Below are 23,541 nucleotides of genomic sequence, written 5' to 3' on the forward strand. Positions count from 1 at the left end.
ATATTTCAAGTGGTGGTCAGAGCTATGACCACAAGAGACAACACTAGGTTATAAAGCTGGAGTTTATATGGGTTTACCCTGTTTTTCTAATTCATCACTTTGTTCATGCCTTTAAGTAAATGTGATTAATAGCAAAGAGACCCTTACCTACTCTACTTAAAGTGGCTGCTAAAAATGGAAATGTTTTTATTTTCTGTTTGCAATAAATATTTTAGTATAACTTCAGAAGTAATGTAACATCATTAGGTCAAACAATGAGGATGGTAATTATCAATGAAGTGTGAGATACTAAAAAATGGACAAAAGATTTTACTGCAGTCCAAATACAGAACAGATATTTAATAATAAAAATTTGTTAAGGGGAGCCTGGGTGGCTCAGTCGTTAAGCATCTGCCTTCAGCTCAGGTCACGATCTCAGGGTCCTGGGATTGAGCCCCATGTGGGGCTCTCTGCTGAGCAGGGAGCCTGCGTCTCCCTCTCTACTCCCCCTGCTTCCTGCTTGTTTTCCCTCTCTTGCTGTCTCTCTCTCTGTCAAATAAATAAATAAAATCTTTTAACAAATTAAATAAATAAATAAAAATTTGTTAAAAAGGAGGAATCTAAAGAAATTTTTGGATTCATTTAGTAACTAAAAAGACGATGCATGTGCTTGGTGTACATATATTTATTATTTGCTTATGAACAAAGACTATTTTCTATGAATCATTAAGAGGATGCTAAACAAATGGATTCAAGTCATATGATTACCGAAATGGAAGTCTGAGTAGCTGAAGTTTACAAGGACTACCATAAGAATGGGGAATATTAATAGGAGCCTGAATGCCTAGAGATATTTAGAACATTGACCAAAGATATTTTAAAAATCTTTGAATTAGGGGCACCTGAGTGGCTCAGTCATTAAGCATCTGCCTTCAGCTCAGGTCATGATCCCAGGATCCTGGGATCACACCCCACATCTGGCTCCCTTCTTGGCAGGAAGCCTGCTTCTCCCTCTCCCACTCCCCTTGCTTGTGGTCCTTCTCTCACTGTGTCTTTCTCTGTAAAATAAAAAATAAAATATTTTTAAAAATCTTTGAATTAGCCTATATTCTTCCTTAGTCCTTGGTAGGCTCCATCTGCATCTTATATTGCATACTAAATACAAAGTTTCTATCATAGGATTAGATTTCTGGGAAAGTCAGTCATTTAAAATATTGCCATAAATGAAAAAATAAGCAAAAGAAACCTCTTAGGAGTCATGAAAATGAAATGTACAAGCACTGCTATTTTGAACCATAGGAGACTTTTCCAACCAGGGTCCAGCAGAATGGCTCCTGCGAAGAAGAGTGGCGAGAAGAAGAAGGGCCATTCTGCCATCAACGAAGTAGTGACCAGAGAATACACCATCAACATTCACAAGCACATCCATGGAATGGGTTTCAAGAAGTGTGCCTCTTGGGCCCTCAAAGAGACCCGGAAATTTGCCATGAAGGAGATGAGAACTCAGATGTGCGCATTGACACCAGGCTCAACAAAACTGTCTGGGCCAAAGGAATAAGGAATGTTCCATATTGTATCCATGTGTGGTTGTCCAGAAAACATAATAAGGATGAAGATCACCAAACAAGCTCTACCTGTTGGTTACCTATGTACCTGTCACCCCTTTCAAAAATCTAAAGACAGTTAATGTGGATAATAACTATTTGCTGATTGTCAAATAAAGGTATAAAACAAACAAACAAAATAAACCATAGGAGAAACTTATAAATCAACTGCTACTAATTATAAACTTGTGTGTATATATTTAAAGCCAACAAATCGAAAGGATGTTCAACTGAGGTGAAGAAATCAAATTATGGTCAGAAAAAATAAACAAACACACTTTGCTATCAGAAGACATTTATAATTAGTATAAAAAGAACTATTACCCAACAAAAGCCTCTGAAGGTATCAAGTAGAAAGGACTCAAGAATATTCATTATGCTATGTTTAAGCATAAGTAATGAGGAGGTATATATATTTTAATATAAGATAGTATTATTTTGTTTTGTTGTTGTCTATCATCTGTCTCTTTAAGAGGCTTTTGGCTATAAGTAACAGAACAGGAGAGGGGTCTCATAGCACAGTACATAAGAGCTCCAATTTCCCAATTTGGCTGTTGGCCATTCTTGAGGCTCTTCTTCCTACACTGGCTTGATATTATAGGTAGAACATTATAGAAAAAGCAATGATAGGGCACCTAGGTGGCTCAGTCAGTTAAGCGTCTGCCTTGGGCTCAGATCATAATCTCAGGGTCTTGGGATCCAGCCCCGCATCCCGGTCCCTGCTCGGCAGAGAATCTGCTTGTCCCTCTGCCCCTCCCCTCACTCATGCTTGCTCATTCTCTCTCTCTCAAAAAAATTAATAAAACAATGACATATGCAATACTATGCACCAAAAGTCCTGTAGAAGAGAGTGTTTCTTTTTACATACCTCTTTTTATTGTCAGTCACTGCTAAGAAGAATGGAGCTATGAAATTTGACTATTAGATTTTTACTCTTAAGTCATATTAGTGAACAAACTCTAATTCTACCAACAGGAAAGAAGGAATTGGTTGTTATTCAGGTAACTAGAAAAGGCCTGCTATGTTATCAGAACATGAACTAATAATAAAGGTTGTTAAAGTACAACCATACTTTAAATTTTATGGTGAAATGAGACCAAAATGACCAAAAGAATCAAAACAAATCTTGGAATGAAAGTGTGGCCAGAGAGCATAATTCCAGATAAATAAAAATTTGGAAATCTCAGAGAGCTATCAAGATAATAGGAGGATTGGAACCATAGGAATGTAAGAAAAAAAAGCAGATACACTTCTTAAAATTTATATAATTAATGTATCCACCATTTCCATTATTTAAAAACTGTTCCCTTGAGCTCTTACTTTATAAGCAGTACATATCCACAGCATTAGGTAGTTGATGATCAGTAATATATACATTGCTCCTGCTTCATTTTTGGCATTGCAGGAATAGAATCTAAATAAAGGTAAAGAAACAAACAAAATTAATTTATAAAATATAATAGATAATACAAACATAGTACCACAATGGACAGATGAAGAGCTGCTTTATATAATAATGATACTGAGAGCCTATCAGGAATGTGGCATACATGGTATCAGCTATTTAAAGAATCAGTGGGGAAAATGTCAAAAGATCAAATATAATCAAGAATGTGAAGGAATAGAGGGGTGCCTGGATGGCTCAGTCAGTTAAGCCTCTCACTCTTGATTTCAGCTTAGGTCATGATCTCAGGGTTGTGAGATGGAGCCCTGTGTTGGGTTCTGCACTGGCATGAAACCTAACTTAAGATTCTCTCTCTCTCTCCCTCTGTGCACCCCCACACACAAAAAAAAGAATGGGAAGGAATAGAAAAAATGATAGAAGCAAATAACTGAATGAATTTAATGGCTACTGCACAATAATCAAGGAGAATAGTGATCTATGAAGAAATTAGGTTGTAGAATCTAGATCATTAAGGACATAGATCATGAAAAGCAGTTTGGATCCTATCTTCACCCAATGAGTAGCTGGAAAATGATACAGATTTAATCTGGTAAGCCAGAAAACAAGCATAGGATTCTAAGACACAGGACAAATTAGTATAGTAGTTAATATCTATACAAATTAAAGTTATTTTTTCTCTCCTTTTCCTTCTTCTTTTTCTCTGATTTCTTCTCATTTCCTTTTCTTTCAATTTCCTCTCCTTCACCACAATTTCCTTCTCTCTTATTTTCCTTCTCTTCTGTTTTTGCTCCTCCTCCTCCTCTTCATTTTATTTTTCTTCCTTAGCAGGAGCAAGTCTAGGAACTTTATTAACCTGTGTATGAAATCTTGTTAGTGGATTGTGCCTTATTTGGTTATGGAAGTTGGGATTGTATGGGAGCATCATTAAAGAATGCTGATATATAGGGAAAAACTTAAGGAAGATACCTCATTACCTTATGGGAATGCATAGGAGAGAGGTCACTATACAATTTATATTCAAATTCTTCTTTACCAATCCTAGCTTCCTTTTCATATTTAAGAGAATCTTTAGAAATCAATTTGGGGATTTAAGCCAACATTGAGGTGTAGGAAACCTGACAGCATTCATTAATTAATCCAACAAAATGTATTTGTTCAGTACTCATGTCCTAGAGCCCATACCTAGAGTCTCTACCACTGAATTTGTTAATTATCTATTGTCTGGAATCCTAATAGTATATGTGTACATCTTCTCTACTGAGGAGGCCCCTACCTATCTGAGAACATTTATTTTGTAGCTTTTACTACATTTAATAACACCATAAAACATAGAAGAGTATTTGTTTCTGAATAGGTACTCAATAATTATTTTGGAGTCAAATAATTTTACATCCATAGTCTATTATAAGTTCAATGTAATTAGGGACTAGGTCACATTAATCTTTACATAAAACATACAGTAGCTTATTACCAAGAAAAGATAAGGCATTCCATGTATTTCTTGAGTAAATGAACAGATGTATTAAGCTTTAAGTTTCAGCATTCAGGAAATATTAAATAAAACACATTGTCACAGTCATCAAATCATATAACAATCCATAGACACTTTTTTTTTGCATTTTTCTTTCCCCAGTTTTCTGAAAAACTCTGAAGAGTCAAACAAAAGTAAAACATTTGGTTGAATTTCAGAATTTACCTTAAAAAATGTGTCCAAGAACAGGAAGAATGTCTTCAAAGATTCCCACAAGTATAATCAGGGTATTGAGAGAGAGATAAAATTCCAGCTGAAGCTGTCACTAGCAGTTAGTGGTAAGAATTTTTCCTCACCGTCCCCAAATTAGAGGGCTAAAATGTGTGAAGAGTAGTATGGGGTACTCCCTGCATTGCATTAGAAGTTCACAAAAATTCATAAATAGGCTACTTACATGAGCCTATCATTCAAATGGTATGTAAAATTTGTATGGAGTATCTTCTGTTTAAAATGCACGATTAATTCTCAATTTAATATAGGTACCTGGTAATACAATTAGAATTAGAGTTTCGGTATTTTCATCTCACATTTTAATGTGAAAATGAAATAATATATTGCTGTCAGTGAATTAAGTTATGGTAAGCAATTTGTCAGTAATAAATTTTGGTAATATATCCAAATGAGAATTCAGTTTTACAATTCACTTTTGCAGCATGATTGAGCCCATAATGAACCATTTGATTCACTTGATCATAGTTTTATTCAGTATCCAGACCTAAACTAAGCTATATACAATTGATTGAGTTGCTCATATTATAATACATAAATATTTAAGTGATCATTCAGATGATGCACAATTTTTCAAAACATTTTATCATACATTAATATGTACATATATACACATATATACATATACCTATACAAACACACACACCGAAGACTATGTGTTATGCTCTGGGCTATAGGGAGTGCTAAATTAAGGCTCACAAACATTTTGGAATTCAGAATACAATACATTAGGGAAATTTCCTGAAAGTAGAACTTCATGTTCAATGTCTGGGTAGAGTGAGGATTGGGAAAAGCTGTCACCATACCAGTCTTCATTAAACCATTTTTCTCAAAACTGATGAGCATGGCCACCAAAATTTTTCAGTAGATCCACTATATCTAGGACTGCTAATCTCTTTCTTTTTTGTGAAGCAGGCAAAGATATAGTCCTACTTATAAGCTTGCCATCACTTCTCTATAGGTGTTTTCTGAGATGGGAGTTGGTAAATAATGTCAGTAAGTGGAAATTATAAGAGAAACCCTTCAGTAAGCATCAAATGGAGTTGTTTTAACATTCAGTTGTTCTACCGCACACTGTCCAAAGTAAAGACTCTTCAGTCATAAAGGATATTTCATAGCTGAGAACATAGTCTATGATGTTAGAGATTGTGATAGTATAAGCAATATCCTTTTTAAATTTAATTCTCAATGTACAAACACACAGAGAAATCTTGCAAAGACACCTTGCTGTGAGCAGACATTCAAGGAGAATGTATAGTTAATGTGCCTTTAATTAGAAAACTAGATAGTAGACATTTCAACATGGGCATACACAAAATGTATTTATATTTTAGCTCTTCCTTTTGATATGGCTTTTTGCATTCATGCAAAACTTCAAGGTTTATAGAAAATTAGTATGTACCCATTGTTAGCAGATGGTAGAGATGGACAATGATAGGCTGAAGTGAGTCATATTCATTGAATGCCGTGTACTATTCATAGATTGCTTTAATGTGCATCACCAACATATACCCAATGGTGGTTTGCTAGGGCTGCCATAACAAAATACCACAGACTGAGTGGCAAGAAACTGAAATTTATTTTTCTCACAGTTCTGGAAGCTAGAACTCCAAGATCAAGGTGTCAGCAGATTTGATTTTCTCTAAGGCCTCACTCCTTGGTTTGCAGATGACTGCTTTCCCACTGTGTCCTCACATGATCTCTCCTTTCTGTGGATAAAACTTATCCCTGGTGTCTCTCTGTATGTCTAAATTTCCTTTTCTTATAAGGACACACGTTAGATTGAATTAAGACATACCTGAAAGGCTTCCTTTTAACTTAATCACCTCATTAAATTCTCTGTATCTAACTAAGTCACATTTTGAGGTATTGGGGTTTAGGGCTTCAACACAGGAAACTGGGGGGACAAAATTCAGCCTACAGCAGTAATGTAATAACTGCATATGAAATGGAATTCTTTATGATAGGACACTTGAGTTTATGTCTTTCTTATGCTCTTTAATTTTACAATTATCAAATTGGCTTTGTATTCCATATTCCAATAAACCTATTTGGATGCATGAAGGATAATAATGTACTGAGATTTTACATATCTTCTGTTTCACAGAAGGGAAGCAGCCTCAGGTGAGAGATACTTACTCTAATTGTTTAATCGAGGCAAAGTGTCATGTTTAAAATAGAGAGGGAGGATTTTCGTTTCACAGATAGATAGATAAATAGCTATAAACAACTTACACGTGAATATAGGGAAAATTTGTACGAGATAAACATACTAGCTTCTAATCTCCATCTTCAGGTACCCTGCCAGAATTGGTATTGACCATGGTAGACTGAGCACTTGTAGTCCACACACTGAATTCCTGGTCAAGATCCTCTGGTCATGTCTCACCTCACTCTTTACCCATACCATCTGCTCTAGGTTGTCTGCTTCCCATTTTAGAGATTCTAATTGCTGGTCCCCAAGAAGTATTAAAATTGGCTTGTTAATCGCTTGGATTTCTGCTTAACATTGCATCTCTCTTCTAACTCAAGACCAAGATGTCTGTGCTCTCTGTTATTTGTATTCTCTACCTGGAATCAACATTGCTCTTTAAACCATGGTGTGAAGGTGATCTTAAATCTCCTTTCATAGCAGAAATCTTATTCTGTCAACTTTTCTAACAATTTTTTTTCTGCTGAAACAAGATACTTCCTATATGCTATTATATATATACAGTTTTATATATATATATATATATAGTTAACAATGGCTCAGGATATTGTCCCTATATTGTTTTCTTTCAAAAGTCTTTACAAAATAAGCTGACCATATCATTATATTTTTAGAAAACAAACAAAAAATGAAAAACAAACACAAACAAAACAACCATATAAGCAAAAGCTCACAGCCCACTTGGAAAGTTACGGAAAATCTTGATAAGCCAAAAATTAGAGAGTCATCAGCATCTCAGATATTTCTCCCAAAGATTAAAGGTGTGCTAGTATAGAGCAAGGTGACATCTTTTTTATTTTTTAAGATTTTATTTATTTATTTGACAGAGAGACACAGCTAGAGAGGGAACACAAGCATGGGGAGTGGGAAAGGGAGAAGCAGGCACCCCGGCTGAGCAGAGAGCCCAATGCGGGGCTCGATCCCAGGACTCTGGGATCATGACCTGAGCCGAAGGCAGACGCTTGACGACTGAGCCACCCAGGCACCCCAAGGTGACATCTTTTGACAATAAGCCACAACCTAAAATTGTACATTAACCACATTTCCAGTGGAGGTCATCTTTTTCCTTGCATACATGAACTATAATAAATTCCAGAGTATAAAATGAAAGTGCCATAAAGTGTAGAATTATGAGAAAAATATTTTCTCTCACAGAACAACAGGAAAAATATTATTCATCTCCTATATCTGTGGGCAGGGGTACTCTGCTTTCAAATTGTATCTGTTCTCTGTCCTCATAAATGTAAGTTCTCTATCACTTATTTCAAATAACCTGAAGCAATGAATTATTTTATATGCTTTAAATTTTGTATTGAAGTATATGAATCAGGGTTTTTGTTTTCAAAGAACAAAAATATCCTTTAAATAGTTTCAAGAGGATATGAATTTATCAATTGCTATTAGAAGCTCATAGAATCTTTTTTTAATTTAAATTCAATTAGCCAACATATAGTACATCATTACTTTCAGATGTAGAGTTCAGTGATCATCAGTTGCATGTAACACCCAGTGCTCATCCCATCCCCTGCCCTCCCTAATGCCCATCACCCAGTTACCCCATCTCTCCACCCCCCTCCCCTCCAGCAACCTGGAGGTTTCCCCAAGAAACTCACAGAATCTTAAGGAATGCTTGAATACCAACCTTTAATGACTGATAGTCAGCAGCTTCAAGAAAATGATACCACAAGACTGTTCCAGTGGCAACATACTGACCCCAGCCAGTCCCGGGCACAGACACCACAGCTTGCCCTGTGCCTGCCGCCACTGGGCGCCATTGCTGGAACTTCCGCCGAATTGCCCTCGAAAACGGAGCATCGTTGCAGCCACTCAGGACGTAATCATGAATTCTATGTGCTGCGCTTACTTCTCCACCTGACCAATTTTCAGATTAAAACTGCACACATTGATTCTGATTTGTGGAACCTAGGCCAAATCTATGTGCTCTGTAAGGAAAGGCAAATTTTTATATTTTTCTTTGGAAGAATTCTCAAATATATGAAAAAATATTCAGTCATGACAGGCAGCCAGAAAGAATGACAAATGTCTATTACATGGAGATAATGTGGTTGGTATATTTAATTAATCCTTTCAAGCTGAGCTTTAATTTGGAACAGGGGAGCCAAGTAGAATAATCAATCATTTTCAAGTAACCTAAAGAGACAAGAGAAAGAGGAATTACAATTAGTGTTCCCCATAGGTGTAGTAGGTAGGAAGCATATTTTTGGAAAGGAAAGGAAGAATGTTTTTTTTTTCTGAATAATATAGTAATTTATTAATCCTTAGTCTCTCTTGCCTCGATTCCTAGAGAATAAATATTTTAATTAAAGATGGAAAAGGTAAGTTCTATCCTAGAGATTCCTCTAATAGTTCAGTTACAAAAGTGGGAATAGTTAATTGCCCCAACTCACAGAACTCTACTGGGTATGTTATTGAATATATCAGGTTTTATATTTTTACCCATTTGGAGTTAGTCAAGGTTGAAACCAGTTATACTGAATTGTACTGTCAAGGAAAGGGATAGAGTGGGTAACTAAGGTAAAGAATGCTAAGTGCAAAAGGCACATGAACCTTGACTGTTTTTGGGGTGCCTGGGTGACTCAGTCAGTTAAACATCTGATTTCAGCTCAGGTCATGATCTCAGGGTCCTGGGACTGATCCCAGCTTCATCATTCAGTGGGGAGTCTGCTTCTCCCTCTCCTTCTGCCCCTATCCCCACCTCTGCTCATGTACACACACACTCTCTCTCAAATAAAGAAAATCTTACGGGGAAAAAACAAAAAAACAAACCTTGACTGTTTTGTATCCATCTCTGTTACTCTGTGAAACATCGCCTGGCATCTGACTGAGGTAGGCTTGTTTTATAAGTGTGGATAGACGTTTATAGGTTTGTATTTCTTTTTAAGAGTGATCTTGCTGGTTTGAACAAGATCTCAGATAAGTTTTCAGTTGCATTTTCTCCTGCAACAATTGCACTTTCTACTTTCTTTGCTGCTGCAATAGATATAAACTTGGTGATAATATGTAGTTAATGAATTCACTTCCTTAAGTTTTACTTTAAGGCTTATTTTTACTTTAAAACATGCATTTTTTACCAAAAAGGTTATGGTTAGTTTGGTGGAAGAGTAGTTAGGAAAGCATATTCCAATTAAAGTCAAAGAAGGTACACCTTCCTGGAGTTAAGAAGTCCACTCAAATTTCAAGATGACATGTTGCATGTTGAATGAAGTGGTGAACTCCTGAGAGAATAATTTGGGCAAGTTATATATTTATGCTTAATTATTATTCTTCAACACAATTGTATTCCCATGAAGATACTTTCTCTTTAATAATATAAGTCAAGTTCTCAAATTCCCTGTGTCAAAGAGCAACAAATAATGTCTTATGTCTCAGCATCCCCTCCCAACACAGAAATAAGTGTCTGTGTCTCTTTGTACACATACATTTAGCCATGGTTTTTAGCAAATTATTCTCCTTAGTCATATGATGAAATGCTACATAAAATACCTCCATAATGACATGTTTTCCTTTTAGCATGAAGTCAATAACACTTTGTATTTCTTTATAGGTGTTCAGAAAGTTTGTTCCATCACAGTGTAGGTGATGAATGATATTTATATGAATGACAGACCCACATGGGCTTATTTTAGAGGCTTTGGAAGTTCTACTGCCCTATCTGTCCTGTTTTGAATTTAAAGCAATCTTGGGAATTTTATTGTGATACGTTTTTTAAATTTCAAAGACAAAAGGAACAACATATTTTGAGTCTTGTTCATGCAATAAGTTCTTGATAATTTGCTCTTCCATCTCTTTCCTTTTTTATATAATTTACACCTTGGTGGCCATCTACTTTCTCTAATTACATCACATAATTAATTTGTCCCCTTCCAGCACTTTATACATATACCTATTTTGTGGTGTATCACTTTACTCACATTGGTTGGTTATTTGCATATCTCTCTTTGGTATTTCTATCTCCCAGAAAAGACATGTCCAATAATTCAGCTTTATCCCTCTTGTTACATTACCAATATATGATTAATAGAAATCATTCAGTCACTGTTAGCTGAATTACAATGAAATTTGAAAGTAAAACTACCAAATATTTAATAATACATAAACTTCAATAGGAAAAAAGCTATAATTGTTTGGGCTCAGTCTTTTATTTTATTTATTTATTTATTTATTTATTTATTTATTTATTTATTTTAAAGATTTTATTTATTTGACAGAGAGAGATACAGCGAGAGAGGGAACACAAGCAGGGGGAGTGGGAGAGGGAGAAGCAGGCTTCCCGGGGAGCAGGGAGCCCGATGCGGGGCTCGATCCCAGGACCCTGGGACCATGACCTGAGCCGAAGGCAGACGCTTAACGACTGAGCCACCCAGGCGCCCCTGGGCTCAGTCTTTTAGAAAGAGTATGTATGTATGTATACATATGTACATAAATGCATGTACCTTCTAATTGATGAAAACAATGTCAGAGAGAAGTCAGAACCAGAAAAATTCAAATATAAAATCTAAATGCCATTATTGATTTTAGAAAACAATTGGTATGCAGTAATAAGCTGTTGCCGTTTTTCCTTTATAATATTCCTAGAAACAGAGTTTGTATTGTAACTTTGAAAATCATTACCTATGGGAAACATTAGAATCTTACCTAAGATTGGATAGGAAACCATCTTCTCATTAGTCTTAAAACAAGTCTTTAATAGTGGTTGGATATAAAGAGGGGGAAAAAACATAAATATTGGTAAGGTGTTACCTCTTTTGCTTAATCTTATGTCAATGAAGTAAAAAAGATAGAGAACAGAAGAGAACTGCTACAAAATTTCAATTAATATTCTCAGATGAGAGGTTATTGCATCCAAAAACAAAAATAGGAGCTTATGAAATAAAGTCATAAATATTTCTGATAGTGGTATCCCTTTCCCTAGTTTTAAGGCTTTCTTGATTAAAGTACCACAATTAATCACTTATTTCTGAGTATTCAATCTATACTGGGAGTGTAGAATGGCATTATTAAAATAACTTTGGCAGTTCTGACATTGATTTCAGTGCTATATACTTTTAATTAAAAAAAGGTACTTATTTTGCAAATGGAAAAGATATTTTTAAACTCCCTAGGTTTTATGAAATAAAAATGTCACTGAAGTCTTGTTTTCTTAATGAAATGTCCAATTCAGATTTTTTTCAAAAACTGTAATTCCAAATTCAGTATTGCCCCCATGGTGTCTGTCTGAAATGTCATTGCAGTCTCATAACTAAAACAACCTTGTCCCAAATTAATCCATAGTCATGAAGCTATAGTCTGGTGCAACGTGTGTGCACCAAAATCTGGCCCTCAACTCACCCCTGGACCTTTTCCCCCAAGTTTTTCTTTTCTTTACTCGTCCATAGATAAGTAAATACTTCTGTATTTATCCCCCCCACTTGTTTTACTGAGGTCATTTAATCTTTTTGTGTCTAGGAAGACATTTATTCTGTGTTCAATGGGCTACTAATGTTGGATATAAAATGGAATGAGTTTTGTTCCTGAGCATGAAGTGGGGGAGAACGTAGACCGAAAACACTGATTATTAATACATATTTTCCTTTCAATTTTAATGCAGAGAAGGAAGAAGTTATGTGTAAGAAAAAGAGGAAGTAGCAGATAGAGTGAGCTCTGAAAGGTTGTAAAATGGAATGAGAGTTAAGACTGTGATGGGGAGAGATGGATTAGAAATGAATAATGTAGAAAGAGCACTCCTATGCATTAGTAGGGGAGCAGAAGTGGGGCTGACTCCATCTGTAAATTTGTAGGTGGAAGTTGTTCCAATTTTCATCTTATTGCTCAACTCTTTTCTATGAACATTATGCAAACACATCAGCTAAAAATAAAATTGGATGTATAGGGTGTGAAAAATGTTTTGATAAGAATGGAAAATTTTGAAATATCTACTATGTAAAGGGGAGAAAAAATAAACATAATAGGATTGCCAGCATCCAATTTATGTTGAAAACCGTGAATATATAGAAGCACCCATCTGTGAGTGTGGGTAGATCTCTCTGGATAGTACTTAGGTTCAGAGGAGATGAAAAGATTTATCTAGGGTTGGAATTTTCCCTGGTTGTACTGAAAAGGCAATATAATCAATACAAGAGTTGATAACAGTGGACAGAAAAACCTAAGTTAGAAGGACAGACATGGTTCAGGATTAACCAGAAAAGAGTAACTAATGGTTTAAAGAGCTTTGTGAGGTCAAAGAGCAGTGGTGTTGTGAGTAACTATGTGATAAAGCTAGACAGACGGGAACTTGTCGTGAAATCGGGCTACCTGAATATATCATTTCAAAGGTGGAGTTATGTCAGATGATTTAAAATGTCCCAGGTATGTCCACAGTAATGATTGGTTGAAGTTGTTTTGAGTCTTACTCAACCACAAGCTCAGTCCACATGTGTGTACTTCTCACTCATCTAGTCAATGTTTCTAACCCAGTTTGCTTAAATACCTTCTCTCTTTCTAATAAAGCTAGATGTGCAGCGTCATAACCAATATCACTGTTAAGAGATTTCTGAGACATTTGTCCTGTGTGACTTATCAGCCAATTATTTTTGACTATCACTGGATTTCCTATCACAAAACACAGTTCCAGACTCAGATCTTGCAAGCCTCAAAGCGAAAGTGAACTCACACACCAAGCATTACTAATCAGTTTACATGTAGGGGTTATATGTCACCTGAGGAACTCTGCTTCCTTTACACTAAAGATCCCAACTGTATGTGTTATAAAATAGGCAATCATCAACTAGTGGCACATAAGTCAGGGTAAATGATATATTAAATAGAGAATATTTCCTCTGCTGTGATAAACTATTCAATTAAAAAATAATGGCATGCAAAATCTAAAAAAAGAAAGATACATAAGATCTATGGGAAAAAGGAGAAAAGACATTCTATATAAGGAAAACAAACTCTATCCTGCCTTCTAATTCCCCAAATCTTTAATTTTATATGCAGATTATTGCTCACAACATATCCTCTAGGCTTTCTCTGTGTCTCTGATGTGATGACAAAGTATCTGTCCTCTAACTTCTGGTGTGCTCTCTCTCCTGTCTCTCTCCATGCCGCTGCTATCTCTTTGCCTTGCTTTGAATCAAACTCTTAGGTTTCATCCACAGACTAAAAGAGCCACTGTTCCACCAATGCCTGTTTATCATTCTTTGAGGATGACTGTTTCCTTTTTCTATGGTAATAATTCATCAGGGTATCAGTTAGTCATCAATAATATCCAATAATTTGTTGAAATCCATCTGAATAATATTATAACAAAAACTGTTTACACGAGATGGGAGCAAGGTATTCCTTTAAATAAATGCTAACTTATTGCTTATGTGCCAAAGGGAAATATTTTTCTATAAGGACCCAGAATGGTCATATATAACCAAAGTAGGAGAAATTCCTTAGACTAAAAGTTTTTTGAAACCGTACAACGTTTCAAAGTCCATTTGGATGTGGAAAGACAAACTTCAACTGAACTATGTGTTTAAATATATTTTTGTTTGTATTTTAATTTTCTTTAAATAAATGCATTATCAAATTTGGAGAAGTGGTCCCCTGTGAATTGGGATTCTGTTTCCAGTAGGGCAAGTCTTAACTCTTTGCCATGGAGTTGAGTAAAAAGTAATCTTTTCTTCCTATTTCTGAGTTAACTTAGTGCAGTGTTGTTTTCATGTATTTTTAGCTTCAGTTGAACTAAAAGAAATATTAAACATGGAATTAACTATGCAGATTTCATTGGTTCAAGGAAGAAAATTCCTTTTGGAATCTTTGAAGGCAAACACACCTTAACACTAGTGTGCAAATTTCCACCTCGTAGCTTTAGATGTGTGCAGCAGGAGGAGACTACCCATCACTCTTGTCTTCTCACATTTCTCCTGAAATGAACTTCTACTCTTAATGGGGAATGAAATTATCCACATTGAGAGGCACAGGAGTTGCAGATGAATTGTAGGCTGTGATGTAGATGTGAAAAAACTATCCAAATTTTATACATGAGAAAACTGAGAGTCAAAGTGTAAGTTTACATAACATAATTTACATATTATAGGATCAAGGTACAAATTCAAGTATATCTATCTTTCTTGAAATTCTAGCTTTTTTTTTTTATAATTTCCCTTGTATCTTAGCTGAGAATTATTCACCCCCAGGGCACACTGGCAATGTCTGAAGACTTTCTTTGGTTGCCACAATTGGAGGATGCTCCTGGCATCTTGTGAGCTGAGGTCAAAATGCTGCTGAACATCCTGCAAGGTACAGGGCAGCACTCCACTCCGACCACACCAAAGAATTATCTGGCCTCAAAAGTCAATAGTGCCAAGTTGATAAACCCTGCCTTAAATATAATTGATGTGTTTCAGTATATGGAAAGAACCTGTACTTACAGAGGCACTGTGGAAACAGAACAAATCTTTCATCCTTGTGTTTGCACACAAGCTTTGCTGAAAAAACCAAACTTGCTGGTTGAATTTCCTAGAACAAATAAGCTGCTTCTGTAGTATTTCCCAGAATATGCAGCTACACTTCAAGGGCAGAAGTGTAACTCTTACTAGGTCACTAATGAAGTGGGAGAAACTAAAGCTATGGGTTGTAGCTAGGTCATTCTTTCCAACAAACTAATTAAGCTTAATGCATTGTATTCACACTCTATGAGAGAAAAAAGTTTTGTTTTTGATCACAGGCTTTTTCTGGCTTTAGCAATATTAAGGGGTCCTCAGTAGAGAAAAGCCTAAGCAAAGAAAGGAATACAGGTTTAAACAACTATAAGTGAAAAGTAGTTTGTATATTTGGACAATGCCCTCCTTCTAGGGCTATAAATCAAGATGCTCAAATAGAGGAAATTGAAAATTCTGAGCTATATTTGTTGCTCATCAATCAAATAATCTTAAACACAAAACTTGTCATTATAGACAAAATAAGTCATCTCTTAGTGAGTGTTAAAAAAAAATAAAGTCTTCATCATCAAGAACCTTCTTTCTTCTTTAACACACCTATGGCCTACATATCCAGTGTTACTTTATGAGGATGCTCTCTGTGGTACACTGCGTAAGGAAAAACATCATTGAATTTATCATTAGTATACTTTATTACCATAAAACAAATGTGGTTTACCTTTTCTTCTGACACATAAACTTATTTAGAATAACTTGGAATACCAGCTACAGAGGAATTGAATTTTCCTTTAAATAGTATCTTTTAAAGTAAAAAAATAGATAAATTTACATCAGAAAATTTAACAAAGGAAAAGGAAAAGTTGAAACTATACACAAATACACACAAAAGGTACCCATTAATTACCCAATCAGAAAGAAAAATTTCTTAACTTGTTAATATATTATATAAGTTTGGCCTCAAAATACAGTTTATAGACTTTCATTTAACATTGTTATAAAAATTTCTTATGTATGTAAATATTCTTTGAAGTGTTTTTAAATGCCTATCTAGCATATAATTATTTAATTAGAGAAATTAAGTGTACTTATTGCAAAAAATAGGAAATATAAGTGAGCAAATACAAGAAAACTTATCTAATTACAATAATTTCCAATAACTACTGGTGCTATTTTAAAGTACATCGCATAACATCTTATGCATGAATCTTTATTGAAATATTTTATCAAAAAAGAAGTCATATATGCAGATATAATGGTTTCTAACTTGCTTTTTTTCTACTCAAAATATCATTAACAATTTAAGCATGTCTAAATATTCCCTAAAATACTATTTTAATGACTATGTAGTATTCTATGTTTATAATACTGTTATCTTAATAAATTCCTGCTTTTGAATTTAAAATTTCATAATTTAAAAATTCTAAACAATGCTTCATAGAACATCCATATAGAAAAATCCTTGCCCACATATACATTACTACTTTTTAAATAAATATCTGGGAATGATATTACTCTCATAAAGAGAATGCATCTTTAAAAAAATTTGTGATATATATTGACAGAGTGCTTTTCAAAAAAGCTTGTGCTGAATTATATTCTGAAAGGCATTTTAAATGACTGGTGAATGCTTCTTCCTGAGTTCTCTCCAGAGTAATAGTGTTTGGCTCATTAATTAAACATTCGTGCATCTGAGAATTCTAGCTGTACACTATATAGGGCTTAAAATTACTTTAAACATACAGACACTTCTTTCAAAGTGTTTACTACTTAGGAATACCAAATAATTAGTAGGTGGTTGTGAAGCAGCAAATAAAGTTCAAGAAAGTTATCTTCTAATCCTTTAAAGAAATGTACAATGATAATGTGATTGAGAAAACTATTTCAAAACTAAAAATTAAATACATTTTGAAGACATTTATAAATTCAAATTGACATAAACACCTGGAAAGGACATTCCAAATAGTATGAATGGCAAAAGCAAATATTTAGAGATAGCAGTGAATATGTGTTAGATGTCTCATAGAGGTAATTCATCATGGAAGATTATCATTGGAAACAGTTACAGGTGAAATTGGAATAGTGGGTTTGTGAATAGTGGTATAAGAATTGTGGGATAAAGGCTAAAGAATTATCTTGGATAAACCTTGCAAGTCTACCCAGGAGCCTACCATCAAGCCTTCCCATGAAAGAAGGAAATGGGGAAATTGTGGCTAAAATGAACAGTAAAGTAAGGCTTGATCAAGGAAAGAAATTACTAAAGGGAAGGCTTATATCTCTGTAAGAGAAGAGGAACAATGTGTCCATATTCCTTTTCTTACTGAAGGTGAGAGAACTATATGTACACATGTATACATATTTGAAAGTATTTTTTAATATCAGCAGACAGAGGTGATTCTGCATCAAATTTCTTTTTTTTAAGAGTTATTTAGTTTAGGGGGGAGGGGCAGAGGAAGAGGGAGAGGGAGAGAGAGAATTTTCAGCAGACTCCCCACTGAGCATGGAGCCTGACACAGGGCTTGATTTCAAGATGCTTAGATCATGATCTGAGCCAAAATCAAGAGTCAGACACTTAACTGACCGAGCCACCCATGGGCCCCCGGCCTCAAATTTCTAATTCATGGAATAAATGTTCACTGTCAGCAGATATGTAGTATATATGTGGAAAGAGCACATGAGTGTTAAATTTCAGGACAAAAATATTAAATGTTCATGTCACATTGTAAAATTTTAGCAAAATAACAATAGGGTAAAGATAAGGTTCTGCTTCATTTTTATCTTGGTTTGTTTGATCGATGATGTGTTTTTTATGTATTCTTTCCAGATCATGAAGCAATAATTGCATAATTTTAAAAGTTTGGAAAATACAAAAAAATATAAGGAAGAAAATATAAATTACCCATAATACAAGTACTCAAATTAAATTTTAAAATTATGAATATTTCATATAATGAATGTGTTTTACCAGTGTACCTAGAATGGAGATTAATTTGAATGGTTAGACATGATTTGCTTGTGTTAATCTAGATCCTTGGAGAATAATGTCAAGATGGGATTGGACCCATAGAAAGTTTTTTTTAAAGATTTTATTTATTTTTTGACAGAGAAAGAGAGTGTCAGGGGAAGCAGCAGGCAGAAGGAGAGGGAGAAGCAGGCTTCCTGCTGAGCAGGGAGCTGGATGTGGGGCTCCATCCTAGGACCCTGGGGTCATGACCTGAGCGGAAGTCAGGAGCTTAACCATCTGAGCCACCCAGGTGCCCCTGGACCCATAGAGATTTACTGGAGAAAACAATTTGAGGAAAATGTGGAGCAAGTAAGAGGATGTTAGGAGTGCCAATAGACGATTATGTAGTTTGAATGCAGTGTAAGAGAAAGGGAGAGAAAGAAGGAAGGGAGGAAGGGAAGGAAGGAGAAATGCCTTAGACTACAATGCCGTTCTAAGTTTTGACAAGTCTGACAGGGATTCCTGGAGGCAAAGTCGCCTAAAACATAAGTGGCACATCTCTCAAGTATAAATCTGCTTTACTCTTCCTTATTATGCTCAGTCATTGGTGGGAGCATCCTGTAGGAAGTACCACATTAGCACAAGCTCACTGATGGATTTCAGTTTGCAGCAGCTGAGGCAGCAGGAGACGACAGGTGCATTTTCATGGCTGCCATATTGCTTTACAAAATGTTTACTATTTTGGGTAGTGGCAGTGTTCTTAAAAAAATCAACTCTAAATTGAGGCCTTGTATGCAGACCTATACAACTCTAGTCTTCTACCTCACTCTCAAAAAGGAATCATTAAAAAAAATTGTTGATGAAAATTCTCACAATCTTTTAATGTAACCTTAGTATGTTGTTACAAGAGTAGAGTTTTGCAATTTTTATAATATTATATATATATATGATAGTTTATGTGCATATATTGTTACATAATGATTCTTTCAGTGGATTTTTTTCAGGATATATGTGTATGGATGCATGCAATTCTAGTTCATTATTTTCACTGCTGTGTAGCTGTCCATCATATAAAAGTATCACTATTTGACTTTCTTATAGATGAACAATTTATAGATGGACATTTAAATTTTTTCTAGTATTTCACTTCAACAAAAAGTACGGTAATAAACATTCTTCTGTACATATCATTCTATACATTAGAACCATTTTTCTGTGAAAACGTCTAGAAGTAAAATTTCAGAGTTTCAGTTTATTTGTTTTGCTTAATTTATTTGTTTGTTTATGCCAGTCGTTTGGGTGAGTTAATACCTAACATTTTTATGAACATTTTCTTTATTACTAGTTATATTGAACATTTTTCTTAATCTATATTGTCAATTTGTATTTTTCCTTTACGGGTTGTCTATTAATATTCTTTCCAGTTTGCTCTTTTTCTTTTTAACTATTAAGGGACTGGATATTTTTTTCTTAACTGGAAATATTTAATTTCTCATAATACCCAGTGTCTGCAATGATACAAGCAATGGATCTCTATACTCCTGAAGGGTAAAGATGTTTTGAAAAACAATTTGGTCATATTTAGTAAAGTTGGTGATGTATAGTATGTGCATAGAGTACTACCAAGTAATTCCACTGGTATATATTTATTTCCACTGTCATTACTATAATTATACAAATATTCATATTGTAGAAAGATGTTCAAAATAACACTTTTTAGGGTAAACAACACGTATTGAGCATTCTTTATAGGTCAAAAATTCAGATGGCTCTCTATTTTATCTTTTAATCTTGCAAGATCTACTGGAAGGTAGATAAAAAAAAAAGACTTTATTTGTTATAGCTATATTAGGTTCACAGAAACTTTAAGTGGAAAATACAGAGAGTTCCCACATACCTCCTTCCCAAATACACACACAGCCTACCCCAGTATTAATATCCTCTAACAGAGTACATTTTTTTTACAACCTGTGAGCCTATATGGACACATCATTATCACTCAAAGGCCATAGTTTATATCAGGGCTCAATCTTGATGTTGTACATTCATTCTATGCATTTTGAAAAATACATGATACATTTATCAACCATTATAATATCAATAATAGTTTCACTGCCCTAAAAATCTTCTGTGCTCTGCCAATTCAACCCCCCTCCCACCAATACCTTACTCACTCCATAGGTTTGCCTTTTCCAAAATGTCATATAGTCGGAATCATGCAACATATGTAGTCTCTTCAGTTTGGTTTCCTTTACTTGTAATATGTATTTAAGATTCCTTCGCATCTTTCGATGGCTTGATAAGTCATTTCTTTTTAGTGCTGAGTCTTATCATAGGGTCTAGATGTACCAGGGTTTATTTATTCATTCATCTACTAAAGGACATCTTGCTTCCAAGTTTTAAAACCTGCTATAAAGCTATAAGTACTCTTGTGCAGGTATTTGTGTAGATAAAGTTTTCACCTCACTTGGGTAAATAACAAAGAGGGCAACTGCTGGATCAGATGCTCAGAATACATTTAGTTTTGTAAGAAACTGTCAAATTGTCCTCTAAAGCGACTGTACCATTTTGCATTCCCACCAGCAATGAGTGGGGGATCATGGTATTCCACATCTCCATAGGCAGTTAATGTTGTCAGTGTTTCAGATTTTGCCATTCTAATAGGTGTGTAGTGGCGTCTCATTGGTGTAAGTTTACTTATTTATTCTTGTGTGAGTTTGGCAGATTGTGCCTTTCAAGGAATTGATCCATTTTATCTATGTTACCAAATTTGGGGACATAGACTTGTTTATAATAATCGTTTTTTTAAGATTTTATTTAAATTCCAGTTAGTTAACATACAGTGTTAATATTAGCTTCAGGTGTACAATATAGTGATTCAGCACTTCCATACAACATCTGGTGCTCATCACAACATAGTAATCTTTTATTATCCTTAATGCCAATGGGGAGAGTAGCATTTGTTTAAAAGTTAAAATATTTGTAATATCCTAAATATCTATCAATATATTGATGCATAAATTGATTTTCCCATAATCCTTCAATGGATTTTCACACAATAAAACTAGGTGAACAAGCAGAATAAATCTCTCATGAACATGCTATTGAGCAAAACCAAGCAAATTATAAAAGAATATATGAAACATTATTTAAAATTATAAATTAAATATTATAAATATTTAATTATATAAATTAAATCTGTGTGCCACGTTTAGGAAATAGGACTGTGTTACATAAAATAGATAGCAGTGATTGCTAAAGAAAGGTGTAGGTAATATATGTATTTTATTTGGTGAGGAATAAAGGGAAAGCTTCAATATTTTAATATATTAATTCCTAAGCTGCAGGTTAAATAAAATGGTTTTAATTATCTTATTTTTATAACTTTTTAATATCTGATATATAATGTTTCTTTTGAAGACAAACTTCAAAAAAGTTTTAATAAATATTATTAGGTAGTAAGTTGTATTTTATTTATCTAATGTTTTTAAATTTATATTCTGACTCCAGATATAATTGTTTTTGTTGCATGTTATATCTAAATTTAATTTTTCCATAAAATCTTTTGTTCCATCACCTTTATTAAATAATTTTTACTTGTTCCTTATTTATGACATGGTTTTTATTAAAGTAAACATTTATAGATTCTATTCTTGACTATGAATTATGCTACAACATTTATGAGAATACAATCATTGTAATTATTTTAAGTATTTTAATTGTATTTTAATATTTAGTGGGGAAAGATCTCTCATTCATATTTAAGAATGATAAATAGGGCTAAATTTATACAAATGGAAATAAATTGGTCATTGAGGTTAGAAAATAAGCAAAGAAATCCAAGGAGTAGGAGATAGAGAGAAAATATGTCCTGGCATAAAAGTTGAAATTGTTGGAAATTGGCATACATATTTAAGGTTGGACATTGATATGGTCAACTTTTCACTGATTTTTTTCTCTCTCTATTGATTTTACATATTGAACAGTATAGATATAGCATTCACAACCACTGATTCCAATGTCAAAATTATGAATATATCATAAAATGGTCCTTTTTAGAAGAAAGTACAGAAATAACAATATGGAGATTGGGGTTTCACTGAAATTCCACACTAGTTATGGAAAGAAAATTGAAGGAATTTTTTATGATAAGACAGTGTGGGGGGAAAAAAAGACTAGAAGGCCAGGAAATATGCTCTGTAAACTGTCAAATATTGAATTATTCTCCTACAATTATGTCCCTGCAATGCATGTGGGTCATTAGATATTCTCTTGTAGAAAAGACAATGGAGGTCAGCTTCTCCTTGTCTTTTATAGAACAGATAGTTACACCATTATGAATTAAGATGAAAGATGATAATCATAACTAAATGACCAACTCATAACCATCATAGTCCTGATCAGAATGATGATGATCATGATGATGATTAATTTAAGATTATTAATCTTATAGCTATCTCTGGACCTGTGTTAAGCATTGTTTCTAGCTATTTATTATAGTTGGTTATACCGTAATACTAATGGAGCCACACTTGTGGAAATTAAGTCAGCCTTATAAAGCATAAATTTCTTGGTTTTAGAGTCGGGGACGGTAGTCTTGTCCTGCAGCTGTTTTGCAGTTGAACACCAGATACATCTACATAGAATGTGTGCATAAGTCAGTACAATCAATCAGCACTTCAAAAAAGTATAGGAAAGTAGAGGATTTTTTTTGTGTGAAAAAGTTAACAAGAGACTTAAGAAATGATAGTCTATTCATTTTAGGGTTCTCATAGTATTATACTACATTTGGCACATTCAATTTTTTAATGAAATTCTGTAATTAATAGAATATATAAATATTATTAGAATAAATTTCAGATATAGGGCTATATGATTCTGTACTTAAAGAGCTCAAAATATTGTCAATGACTTGAATAAAATAATAAAATTCATGCTCATAATATATATCGATAGAATTTATAGGGCAAAATCATATGATCCATTATAAATGCAATATTAACAAGCTTGCCATTGGTCTGAAAATAAAGCAAAATAAAAGCAGGACAATTTCTATGAAGTTCAAGGTAAGAGATTCCATTTAGTATAAAAATTCCACATAATCATGGATAGAAGCTAAGTAGATAACATAGAAAAAGATGAAATAAAAAAAAATAGCCTGACTAGATGGACAGTAAGAAATGCTTAAATTTGGCACAGGACCATACAAAGT

At 34.1% G+C, this 23,541-nt stretch overlaps 1 pseudogene; it reads left to right on the forward strand.

The window, feature by feature from the left end:
• Nucleotides 1-1,295: 1,295 nt before the first annotated feature.
• Nucleotides 1,296-1,700, forward strand: LOC102727871 (large ribosomal subunit protein eL31 pseudogene; annotated as a pseudogene).
• The last annotated feature ends 21,841 nt before the right edge of the window (nucleotides 1,701-23,541 follow it).

The sequence above is a fragment of the Leptonychotes weddellii genome, chromosome 1 (assembly GCF_054177405.1).
Source record: "Leptonychotes weddellii isolate Sample4059 chromosome 1, ASM5417740v2, whole genome shotgun sequence".
Classification (NCBI taxonomy): Eukaryota; Metazoa; Chordata; class Mammalia; order Carnivora; family Phocidae; genus Leptonychotes; species Leptonychotes weddellii.